Source organism: Maniola hyperantus, chromosome 27 (assembly GCF_902806685.2).
Source record: "Maniola hyperantus chromosome 27, iAphHyp1.2, whole genome shotgun sequence".
Classification (NCBI taxonomy): domain Eukaryota; kingdom Metazoa; phylum Arthropoda; class Insecta; order Lepidoptera; family Nymphalidae; genus Maniola; species Maniola hyperantus.
In genome coordinates this window covers 692,362-703,723 of record NC_048562.1, presented here as the reverse complement: position 1 = coordinate 703,723, position 11,362 = coordinate 692,362, and the positions used below count along the sequence as shown (strand labels likewise).

Here is an 11,362-nt window from a genome sequence, read left to right as displayed (position 1 = left end):
ACTCATGTCCGTTGCCCGTGTTACAATTTAAAAAAAACCTCTTTTTGGCATATAAAACCTCCTTGGTTACAAACAATAGTGACATAATCTGTGCCTGTGACAGTTTCGTTTTTGACAGTTTACTTTTTTTTAAATAATAACTTTAGTGCATGCAAAGGGATAACTTTTAACGGTATGTAGAACTTAGAAGCTTAGAGAATAAAATTATTATGTAATTATACGTTTTTAGTAGGGCTTTTACACATTTTTTATAACAAAAGTTTTAAGTGTTTTCAATTATCCATACATATTATAAAAATTAATGTTTTTAATTGTATTTTCGTTCATTCGTTCGTTCGTAATGCGTTCGCGCAACGTTCATCCAATAGAGTTGAAACTTTGTACACTTGTTATCGATACTTGCGGGAAGGTTTCTAACGTAGCATCATCAACGTACAACAGATGGCGCGAAAATCATATTACAACTGCACAAGACTCACATTACAGCTAGTAAGACAAAAAAAATTATATCTTACATGATTTTTAGGGTTCCGTACCTCGAAAGGAAAAACGGAACCCTTATGACTAGATGATGCCCGTGACTTCGTCCGCGTGGATTTAGGTTTTTGAAAATCCCGTGGAAACTCTTTGATTTTCCAGGATAAAAAGTAGCCTATGTCCTTCCCCGGAATGCAAGCTATCGCTGTACAAAATTTCGTCACAATCGATTGAACGGATGAGCCGTGAAAGGCTAGCAGGCAGGCAGACGGACAGACAGACAGACACACTTTCGCATTTATAATATTAGTATTAGTATGGAAGTATGGATAAATTGGATAAAAAAGCTGTGATAGCCTATTTAGGACGTCCGCCTTCTAATCGGAGGTCGGGGGTTCGATCCCGGGCACGCACCTCTAACTTTTCGGAGTTATGTGCGTTTTAATTAATTATATATCACTTGCTTTAACGGTGAAGAAAAACATCGTGAGGAAACCTGCATGCCTAAGAGTTCTCCATAATGTTCTCAAAGGTGTGTGAAGTCTGCCAATCCGCACTTGGCCAGCGTGGAAGACTTTGGCCAAAACCCTTCTCACTATGAGAGGAGACCCGTGCTCTGTAGTGAGCCGGCGATGGGTTGATCATGATGATGATAATTCCTCTTCTAATCTCACCTAACTCTATATCTCTATACATATGAAGTATGTATGTATGTTTATATGTTATGCAGAGTCACGTAACACTTTTCGTAACGTTTTTTAGGGTTCCGTACCTCAAAAGGAAAAACGGAATCCTTATAGGATCACTTTGTTGTCTGTCTGTCTGTCTGTCTGTCAAGAAACCTACAGGGTACTTCCCGTTGACCTAGAATCATGAAATTTGGCAGGTAGGTAGATCTTATAGCTGACATTTGGGGAAAAACCTGAAAACCGTGAATTTAGGGTTAGATCACACAAAAAAAATTAAATTGTGTTCATGAACTAATAATTAGTTTTTTCAACTTTCGAAGTGAGTGACTATATCAAGTGGGGTATCATATTATGAAAGGTCTTCACCTATACATTCTAAAACAGATTTTTATTTATTTTTATGCATTATTGAACTAATAATAAGTATTTTCAATTTTCGAAGTAAGATAACTGAGATAAGTGACCCCACTTGAATGAAAAGTCTTCACCTGTGCATTCAACAGATTTTTATTTATTTTTATGCATCAAAGTTTTTGAATTATCGTGCAAAATGACGAAAAAATACGACTGTAGTACGGAACCCTCATTGCGCGAGCCTGACTCGTACTTGGCCGGTTTTTTTTGTAATGCAGTTATAAACTTGTTCAGGATTTGGGTCACTCGTTCCGAATTTATTTTTGTTGATTCAAAAATACCGTACGCTGTACAAGTATGGTTCATTTGTTTAATACATACCTATAAAGTCTCGCAAATTGCCTGTATGAGGCGAGGGGACGCCCCGCCCCGTACACCCGCATGTCACCCGCGCTTGGTTTATGCGGGCGGGGGATATGCGGGTGTGCGGGACGTCCCCACCTCAATTGCGATCTCGACCTGTCACGTACTTTAAGTATACGCGGCAGAAAGTAATGTACATCGGCCTTTAGAGTGACACTGGGGCCGATTCTCTTGTACACAATCTCTAAACTAAACTAAACTAACAGGTCTAAATCTATTGCCATTCTTTTCCGCAAGCAACATTATGAAAGGGATAGCAATAGATTTAGACGTGTAATTTTAGTTTAGTTTAGAGATTGTGTACAAGAGAATTAGCCACACTAGCTTATGCCCGCGACTTCGTCCGCGTGGACTACACAATTTTGGAACCCCTAATTTACCCCTTTTATTTTTTTTAACTGACAGACTTTCAGACAAATTTCAAACCCGTTATTTTTCTACTTTGGAGCTAAATTTTTCAAAAACCATGATACAAGTTTTCTATGTTTATAATAATTTGTGTAAATAAACAATTTCACGATTCTAACTTCAAAACTGATAGACTTTCATACAAATTTCGAAACCCCTATTTTACCCCTTTGGGAGTTGAATTTTGAAAAATCCTTTTTTTTCTTTTTTTTATTCAGATACAAGTTAGCCCTTGACTGCAATCTCACCTGGTGGTAAGTGATGATGCAGTCTAAGATGATAGCGGGCTAACCTGGAAGGGGTATGGCAGTTTCTATTAAACTCATACCCCTTTGGTTTCTCCACGGCATCGTACCGGAACGCTAAATCGCTTGGCAACACGGCTTTGCCGGTAGGGTGGTAACTAGCCACGGCCGAAGCCTCCCACCAGACCAGACCAGAAATTTAGAAATTATAAAATTCCAAGCCCCTGCCAGGAATCGAACCCGGGACCTCCCACTATTAAGACCGCAGCGCTCACCACTGCGCCAGGGAGGTCGTCAGCCTTTCTTAGCGGATGCCACGTCATAATAGCTATCTGCATGCCAAATTTCAGCCCGATCCGTCCAGTAGTTTGAGCTGTGCATTGATAGATCAGTCAGTCAGTCAGTCAGTCACATTTTCTTTTTATATATTTAGATAATAAAGTATAATAACAACAGTTTTTTTAAAGTCAAAAACTTCATATGTCCTGCAAATTGCTATTGCGCTGGAACCATGTCTCCTTAACATCGAAATTACGTCATTTTGACGTCATTTGACGTATATTTAAGTAAAAATATACCATCAGTACTTCACTGTAGTGCTGACGTCACTAAAATGGCGGCCACGCGCATTAGTAATTTGCAGGACTTTTAACACAATTAATTGATACAAGTTCTCACGGTTAAACGAAAGTTACCTTTATTTTAATTAAATTTTAATGAAGTCATTGCAGACATGTCGTAACTTTAGTTTTGCGGCTATTTGCTAATTTCGTGCTAGGATTGCAAAAAAAGACATTAAAAAACCTAATTACGACGTTTTGTATTAAAATATTTACGTAGAAACATTATTAAAAATGTGTTTGTTAAACGCTCATTATCTTAAAATCTTGATTATGAATTCAAAATGTGTCTCTTATTGACATACTTTATTCATTGTAAATCTTTAAATCTAAATATATAAAAGGAAAAGGTGCCTGACTAACTGACTGATCTATCAACGCACAGCTCAAACTACTGGACGGATCGGGCTGAAATTTGGCACGCAGAAAGCTATTCGCATAGGCATCCGCAAAGAAAGGATTTTTGGAAATTCAACCCCTAAGGGGGTGAAATAGGGGTTTGATTTTGGTGTAGCGGACGAAGTTGCGAGCATAAACTGCATAGTATGAAATAAAATAAAAAAAATTTGAATGATTGAAAAATATGGTATGTACCTAGGTATAGGTAATAACGAAAATTTAAATCATGTCTGGTAGAATCTAAAACCTTAAAAAATATTAATCTTTCACGCATTTGTCGTATATTTATTAATTAGTTAAGTGCTTTAGTTTTTTTAATACGTCTAAATATGTGTAATTTTTTTGTAACTACCTAGAAACTCTTTGCAATGTAAATTGAAAAGTATAATAAATTAACAAAAAAAACTACATTTTGCAATTTTAAAGATTACATAACTCCTTTAGGAGTCGACACAAATGAAATAAATCAATCAATTATTCATATCTTACTATTTAATTACCATTATTCGAAAACCCATCGCTTAATACATTTATAAAGAGTAACTAGACCAAATTATACTGGTACTATTAAGTCATGGACTAACCATTTAAAGAGAACTATGATTGAAAGTGAATGTTAGGAGTTTGTAGTTCAAGTTATATTTGTTGTGTGCTACGTATTTTATACTTTCACTAAACGTAAGGCCATTTGTTACATTGAGTTAGAACATAGAGTAGCAAACTCTATACAACTGGCGTCACATAAGTGGTTAGCTGAGTAGACACTTGCGGTAGAGGAGCGGTGCGGGAGAGTGAAAATTGTCACAAGTTGACGAATCACTGACCTCTCGTGTCACATCGTCATCACACCCCTCCCGCACCGCTCCACTATCGCAGGTACCTACTCAGTTATTCGTTGTGCTTGAAGTTATCTTATCACTCTTTTTTTTTAATGCTGGGAAACGCGTTTATGCATCGGCAAGGCATACGGCATCGGAAGCCAGCCAGCTAACTGGAGGGAAGGTATGCGGGACTCGCCGGCCGAGACGCGACCGGAATACCCACTAAAACCCTGCGCGTCGCTTGGCGAGTGGGTCACAATAAATAAATAAAAAAATAACGGTCACGGCAACACCGAAGCAATCAGACAACCCCCCTCCATAATATTCTCAAAGATGTGTGAAATCTGCCAATTCGCAATTGGCGTGGTAGACTATGGCCAAAGCGTTCTCATTCTGAGAGGAGACCTGTGCTCAGAATCGAGCCGGCGCGTGGTTGATCATGATAATGATATCATCCATAGATCTCGATATTGAATTATTTTGAGTTTCACTTAGTTTTAAGATGTGATGTGTGGCACAATTTGCTAAATAAAAGTTTTTTTCTTTCTTTCTTTTGCTCATTGATACTCTAGTGACTATCAACTCTCTGGCTTGTTGTATGTACGCCGCTAAGTAAATAACTTAACGCTAGATTTGCTTGAAAAAAAATTAGAGTGGGAATCGTAGAAAATCGTGGTTTAATACATTAATGTTTTTATTTTTTGTGACATATTTATAGCTATGAAGCTATATCCAAGATTACGATGTTTGGGATGCAACTTGTGTAGACATTTTAGCTGCATCCCACATTCAGGCGACCTCCTCTATGGCGGGTGCAGCGGCCATCAGCGCCGAACAGGCCAAGAGGCGCAAATATGGAAACCTAGATGGGAGCTCCGTATTCGTGCCTTTTGGTGTGGAGCCCTTGGGGCCGTGGGGCCCGAGGGTTCGAGCTCTTTTTGAGGAAATTGCGAAAAGAGTTATCGAGTCAACCGGGGACCCGAGAGCTGGCAGCTACCTTGGTCAAAGAATTAGTTTGGCCATCCAAAGGGGTAATGCTGCCAGCATCTTGGGTACAATGCCTCGCTGCGGTGGTCTCGATGAGGTTTTACATTTAATTTAATTTTTTTAGTTTTAATTTTATGTGGTTTTTTTAGATTTAAGTTTATTAATAGTTTATTTGTTAACCATAATAAAATTAGATTACGATGGGAATTTTATAAATGGGAAGGTGAGTCTGTCTATCTGTTAGCCTTTCACGGCCCATCTGTTCAACCGATTCCGACGAAATTTGGTATAGAGATAGCTTGCATCCCGAGGAAGGTTGGCTACTTACTTTAATTCCGGAAAATCAAAAAATTCCCACGGAATTTTTAAAAACCTAAATCCCTACCAAAGAAGTCGCGGGTCTATCTATATAATATATAAAATTCAAAGTCCTGACTGACTGACATAGATATCAACGCACAGCCTAAACCGCTGGTCCTAAAGACATGAAATTTGGAGGGTCTATCCTTTGTGAAGAGTAGGTATCCACTTGGATTTTTCGAAATTCCACCCCTAAGTGGGTTAAATAGGGGATGGAAGTTTGTATGAAAGGCGGTCATTTTTCAAGTTATTTGCATGAAAATTGGTATTTGGGTTTTCGGTTACAAACTAAGAAATACGTGTTTTAGGATTTTTGGAAAATTTGCCCATAAGGGTGGTAAAATATGGGATGTAAGTTTGTATGGGAAAGTTTTAATTATTGATATTATAATTGACTTGAAATTTGGAAAGTAGGTTTTTTCTTGAGGTTAGAGGTGAGCTAAGAAAGGACTATGAGAAAATCCCCCCCCTAAAGGCGTGAAATGGGGGTTGGAAGGTTATATGTGTTATTCGGTGCTGTTCAGAGTGCAAAATGCCATTTGTTTCCTGTAGCCCACGCGGGCGAAGCCGTGGGCAGAAGCTAGTCAACTAATACAATCATAACTTAATATCCGAACGCAAGACAGCATGACGTGTTACATTAGTCCCCGTGTCATATTCCCGCGACTTCGTCCGCGTGTACAACACAAATTTCAGACCACTTTTATACCCCCCCCCCCCCCCCCCCCCGGGTTGAATTTAAAAAAAATCCTTTGTCCAGCAGTGGAAGTCTATCGGGTGATGATGATGATGATGATGACGATGATAGGTCGGTATGATAGGTATGCCTCCAATGATCAGCCGAGCATACAATGTTGAAAGCGAAGTATTTGTCAATCGACCGGCTCTGTTTACTCAATTTTGTAATCGATCGGTTCGGATTTGTCGATAACTTGAGATATTAATAGCTACAAGAGATCTTGTATTCGAGTTTTTATGGTTCCGTACCTCACAAGAAAAAAAACTGGCCAAGTGCGAGTCAGGCTCGCGCAACGAGGGTTCCGTACTACAGTCGTATTTTTTCGACATTTTGAACGATAATTCAAAAACTATGATGCATAAAAATAAATAAAAATCTGTTTTAGAATGTACAGTAGGTCAATTTCATAAAACCTGCATCAATCATTATTACAATCTCAATTGTTGTGATTGGCTGAATTTGTGCGATTCTTGTTGCAACAATGCATTGTGGCCAATAGTGAGCGAGCATTAACCAATCAGAGATGATTGCGATCGTGACATTGTAGCGGTCATTCTACCGCAATCGCGCAGCTGTTGCCAGTGCATTTTTGACAGTTCCCACGTGACAGTTGACAGTTCAACAGCCGCCATATGTTGACAGCTTGACAGCAGCTACCGTCGGCCGCACAGATAACATTCTGTACATGTTTACGTAACGCTCTTGTGTAATTGGTGTGGAAATTGCCGACGTAACCACGCGCCGGTCACACTCAAGGGCGGCGTGCGATATTGGTTATTGGGTTAGAATTTACAGCCGTACTCAGAGTCACTTAATCGTTACTTAAATTCAATCATATATTCAAATTAAAAGTTAATTAATTAATAATTTAAACTAAAACTAAAACCTTAAAAAATATAATATTATAACTAAAATATATATTCTTTTAAAAAAAAAAAAAAAAAAACTGGCAGCGTTCCCTCTTTGAATAGCTAGGCTAATTCTTTGTCCGAGGTAGCTGCCAGCTCTTCGGTCTCCTGTGATGTCGACTAACCTTTTTGTTTTTTAGTTAAAACAAAACAGAGCTATATCTCTCACATAAATCTGTCTCGTTTGAACTCAATCTTAAGTAACGATTAGCGACTCTGAGTACGGCGGTTAGTGTTTAACTTGTCATATAGCATCATGATCAACCCATTGCTGACCTCTACTGGGTACAGGTCTCCTCTCGGAATAAAAAGGGTCGTAGTTTGCCACATTGGCAGACTTCACACACCTTTGAGAACATTTTTAAAAAAAAAAGAATATTAGCCATGTTAGATGACTAATATTCCCCTTTCCTCTCCAACTAAGCGTCAAGCTTGTGCTAGGAGTAGGTACGACAATAGTGCAACGGGCGGGGTTTGAACCGTCGACCTTTTGGTTTTCAGTCCACTCCTTTACCGGTTGAGCTATTGAGGCTCTAAACATTATGGAGTCCCTAACTATAATATCCCTAACCATATTATCTGTACCCATATTATAAATGCGAAAGTGTGTTTGTTTGTTGGTTCGTTGGTTGGTTGTTGCCATAGTCAACCATACTGGCCAAGGGCGGATTGGCAGACTTCACACCTTTGAGAACATTATGGAGAACTCTCAGGCATGCAGGTTTTCTCACAATATTTTCGTACACTGTTAAAGCAAGTGATATTTAATTACTTAAAACGCACACACTCGTAACTCCTAAAAGTTAGAGGTGAAAAGGGAAAATATTTTCCGACAGAAATTACTTTATTTTAGTGCTAAAAAATTGAAAAATATTTGTCGTTTATCACCTTGTGACGGCTTCCGTACAGCGTGACGTTAATAATTAATTATGTTAAAAATAAATAAAAATCATGATTTTTTTAGAATTCATTTATTAAAAATAACTAGCTGATTCCTGCGACTTCGTCCGCGTGGATTTACGTTTTTTAAAATCCCGCGGGAACTCTTTGATTTTTCGGGATTGTTGTCGTTGCTTGGTACCTACAATATGAATTCACTATGAACACTTCCTGAATCTTGATAACTCAGGCGGGCAGTAACCCTGTAGCATCAGGATTAACCACCTCCTTTTTGACAGTCGGTTAAAAACCGATGACCTTGAAATATTTACGGAACAATCTTTAAAATATCCCCTTTCTAACAAAAAATAATGAATGAAATCGGACTACGCGTTAATGAATTACAACTCAGTATACATTTTAACTTTCGTCCCCTCTCCTACGGGAACCATGCTGAATTTCGGGATAAAAAGTATCCTATATTCTTCCTCATAGTATGACCTCAAATCGTACCAAGTTTCATTGGAATCCATTCAGTAGTTTCAGCGTGATGCGCGGCCGTGATACAGACAGACAGACAGACAGACAGACAAAAATGAAAAAAACTACAGTTTTGGGTTCAGTATCGATTATAGAGTGCCCTCGAAAAAAAAATTTCAAAATATCTTCAATGTACAGAATTTGACCTGTTACAGTTTTATTATAAGTATATACAAAATATCTTCAATGTACAGAATTTGACCTGTTACAGTTTTATTATAAGTATATTGATGATTGATATTGATAATTGAATTCTAGCCCCATAAACTACCAATATATTACAAAACATCACATCATTTTATTAGTACAGTCCAAGACCCTATTATTTAGGTTAATGTTTGCCCTCAAATAGTTTTTAGTTTACCCCGTCTAAAACCTTTATTTTAATAATTGTAAATTAAAGTTAAACTCGCCCGAAACACTCGACTTTCTCTCTTACGCAAAAGTAAAGCGACCAAGGTACTTGTAGAATGCTAAATAGCAAATAAGTTACAAATCTAATGTAGCTATTGCTTACTGATCAGTTTCGAATTACTTTCTTAGGTTTTAAGTGTTAAAAACTAAAGCACTACTAACAGAAACAAGAAGTTTCCCTAAGGGATAAGATGCCGGAGGATTTCCAGCGAAACATATAAAAAAACCGGCCAAGTGCGAGTCACTCTCGCGCAAAGGGGATCCGTACTACGTCGTACGCATGTCGTCGGATTTTATAGACATTTTGCACGATAATTCAAAAACTATGACGCATAAAAATAAATAAAAATCTGTTTTAGAATGCACAAGTGAAGACCTTTCATATAATATGATATAATAAATAATAATAAATAATCTTTATTTGATAAAAATTTACAAGGTATATATAAGTACATAACCCTGGTAGTAGCAATGCAAAGTTCCTGGCCCCCAAACTAGGATTCCCTGTGCTATGGGAAGCCAGTCTTTCGCCCGAATATAAATAGGTAGGTACAATTAATGTAAATAACTTACTTATAAATACATAAACAGATTACAGTTAACAACTAAACATTAAAACAAATAAGTAGTTTTCTTATTAGATGTAGGTAGATATAAAAGAGAAACAAAAAAAAAACATTAATAGTCGATATTCCTGGCCCCCGAACTAGGATTCCCTGAGCTACGGGAAGCCAGTTGAATATACTTAGTTGTACTTAGAGGATAACAATATAATTTAGTTAATCTAATTCAAAAGATTTCGTTCATTCCTTCATAGAAGTAGGCAGGTAGCTGTTGAAACTATAGTGCCAGAGGTGAGCAGAGTGACGACTCCACGCACACAAAGTAAATGTGGTAGTATATGCAAAACATTGAGATGCTGGTGGATTGTTTAAGTGTATTTAATTTATTATATTTTTCATTATTTACATTATTTTATTTAGATATGTTATATTCCTGTATAGGTATTGCTATGTATACATGCGTAATTTAGTTCCGTTTTATGTTTTGTTATGCCTTAAGATGTTTTCCGTTTCCTCGTAGGATTTTTGGAGGAGCCAATTAGATAATAATTTGCGACATGTATATTTAGATTTGCGTAATAGATTGAGTTGTTTGTTAGCGATTGTGTAGAGAAAAGGTGCTGTGTAGCGAAATAATCTCTGAGCAAATGAAGTTTTTGTTATTGGTTTTGGCCACAGTATTGTACGTTTAGTTGATTGATTATTTGAGTTTTTGTCTAAGTTGTATTTATGAAGTACTTCTGTGGTTTGGTGAAACTTTAGAATAGTTTGTAAATAGTATTGCTGTCTGATTGTCAATATATAGTTTTCCGTATGTAGTTTATAAGTTGAATATCTACGAGGCTTGCCGAATAAAACCTTTAGAGATGATACCCCACTTGATATAGTTATCTTACTTCGAAAATTGAAAATACTAATTATAAGTTCATGACCTTTTTTTTGTGTGTGATGTAACCCCACGTAACAAATTCACCCTAATCTAACCCTAAATTCACGGTTTTCATATTTCCCCCGAATGTCTGCTATAAGATCTACCTACCTGCCAAATTTCATGATTCTAGGTCAACGGGAAGTACCCTGTAGGTTTCTTGACAGACAGACAATAAAGTGATCCTATAAGGGTTCCGTTTTTCCTATTGAGGCACGAAACCCTAAAAAACCAGTCAAGTGCTAGTCATATTCCCGGACCGAGGGTTCCGTACTCGGGTATTTTTTTCGCCATTTTGCATGATAAATAATAGAGGATAGAAGTTTGTATGAAAGTCTATCATTTTTAAAGTTACATCGATGAAAATTGGTAATCAGGCTTTCCGTTGAGAAGAAAAAATACGTATTTCACTATTTTTGAAAATTGTACTGCCAAGGGGGTTAAATAGGGGATGAAAGTTTGTGTGAAACTCCGTCTTTTTTCAAGTTGTTTCCATGAAAATTAATATTTAGGTTTTCGGTTACAAAAGAAAAAATACCAATTATATAAATTTGTATTATAAAAATATAAAAGGTCCCAATTTCAGAATTTTTGAAAATTCTACGATC

The 11,362-nt window shown here is 37.2% G+C and overlaps 1 protein-coding gene across 3 annotated transcripts in view; it reads left to right on the top strand.

The window, feature by feature from the left end:
- The window catches only part of LOC117994676 (zinc finger CCCH domain-containing protein 13), a 58,601-nt gene continuing 47,239 nt past the window's right edge, over nt 1-11,362 (top strand). For all 3 annotated transcript variants that reach the window (XM_069507880.1, XM_069507878.1, XM_069507877.1), the window contains exon 1: nt 1-172. The gene's annotated coding sequence lies outside the window, so the exon portion shown is untranslated. The remainder of the gene's footprint in view (nt 173-11,362) is intronic.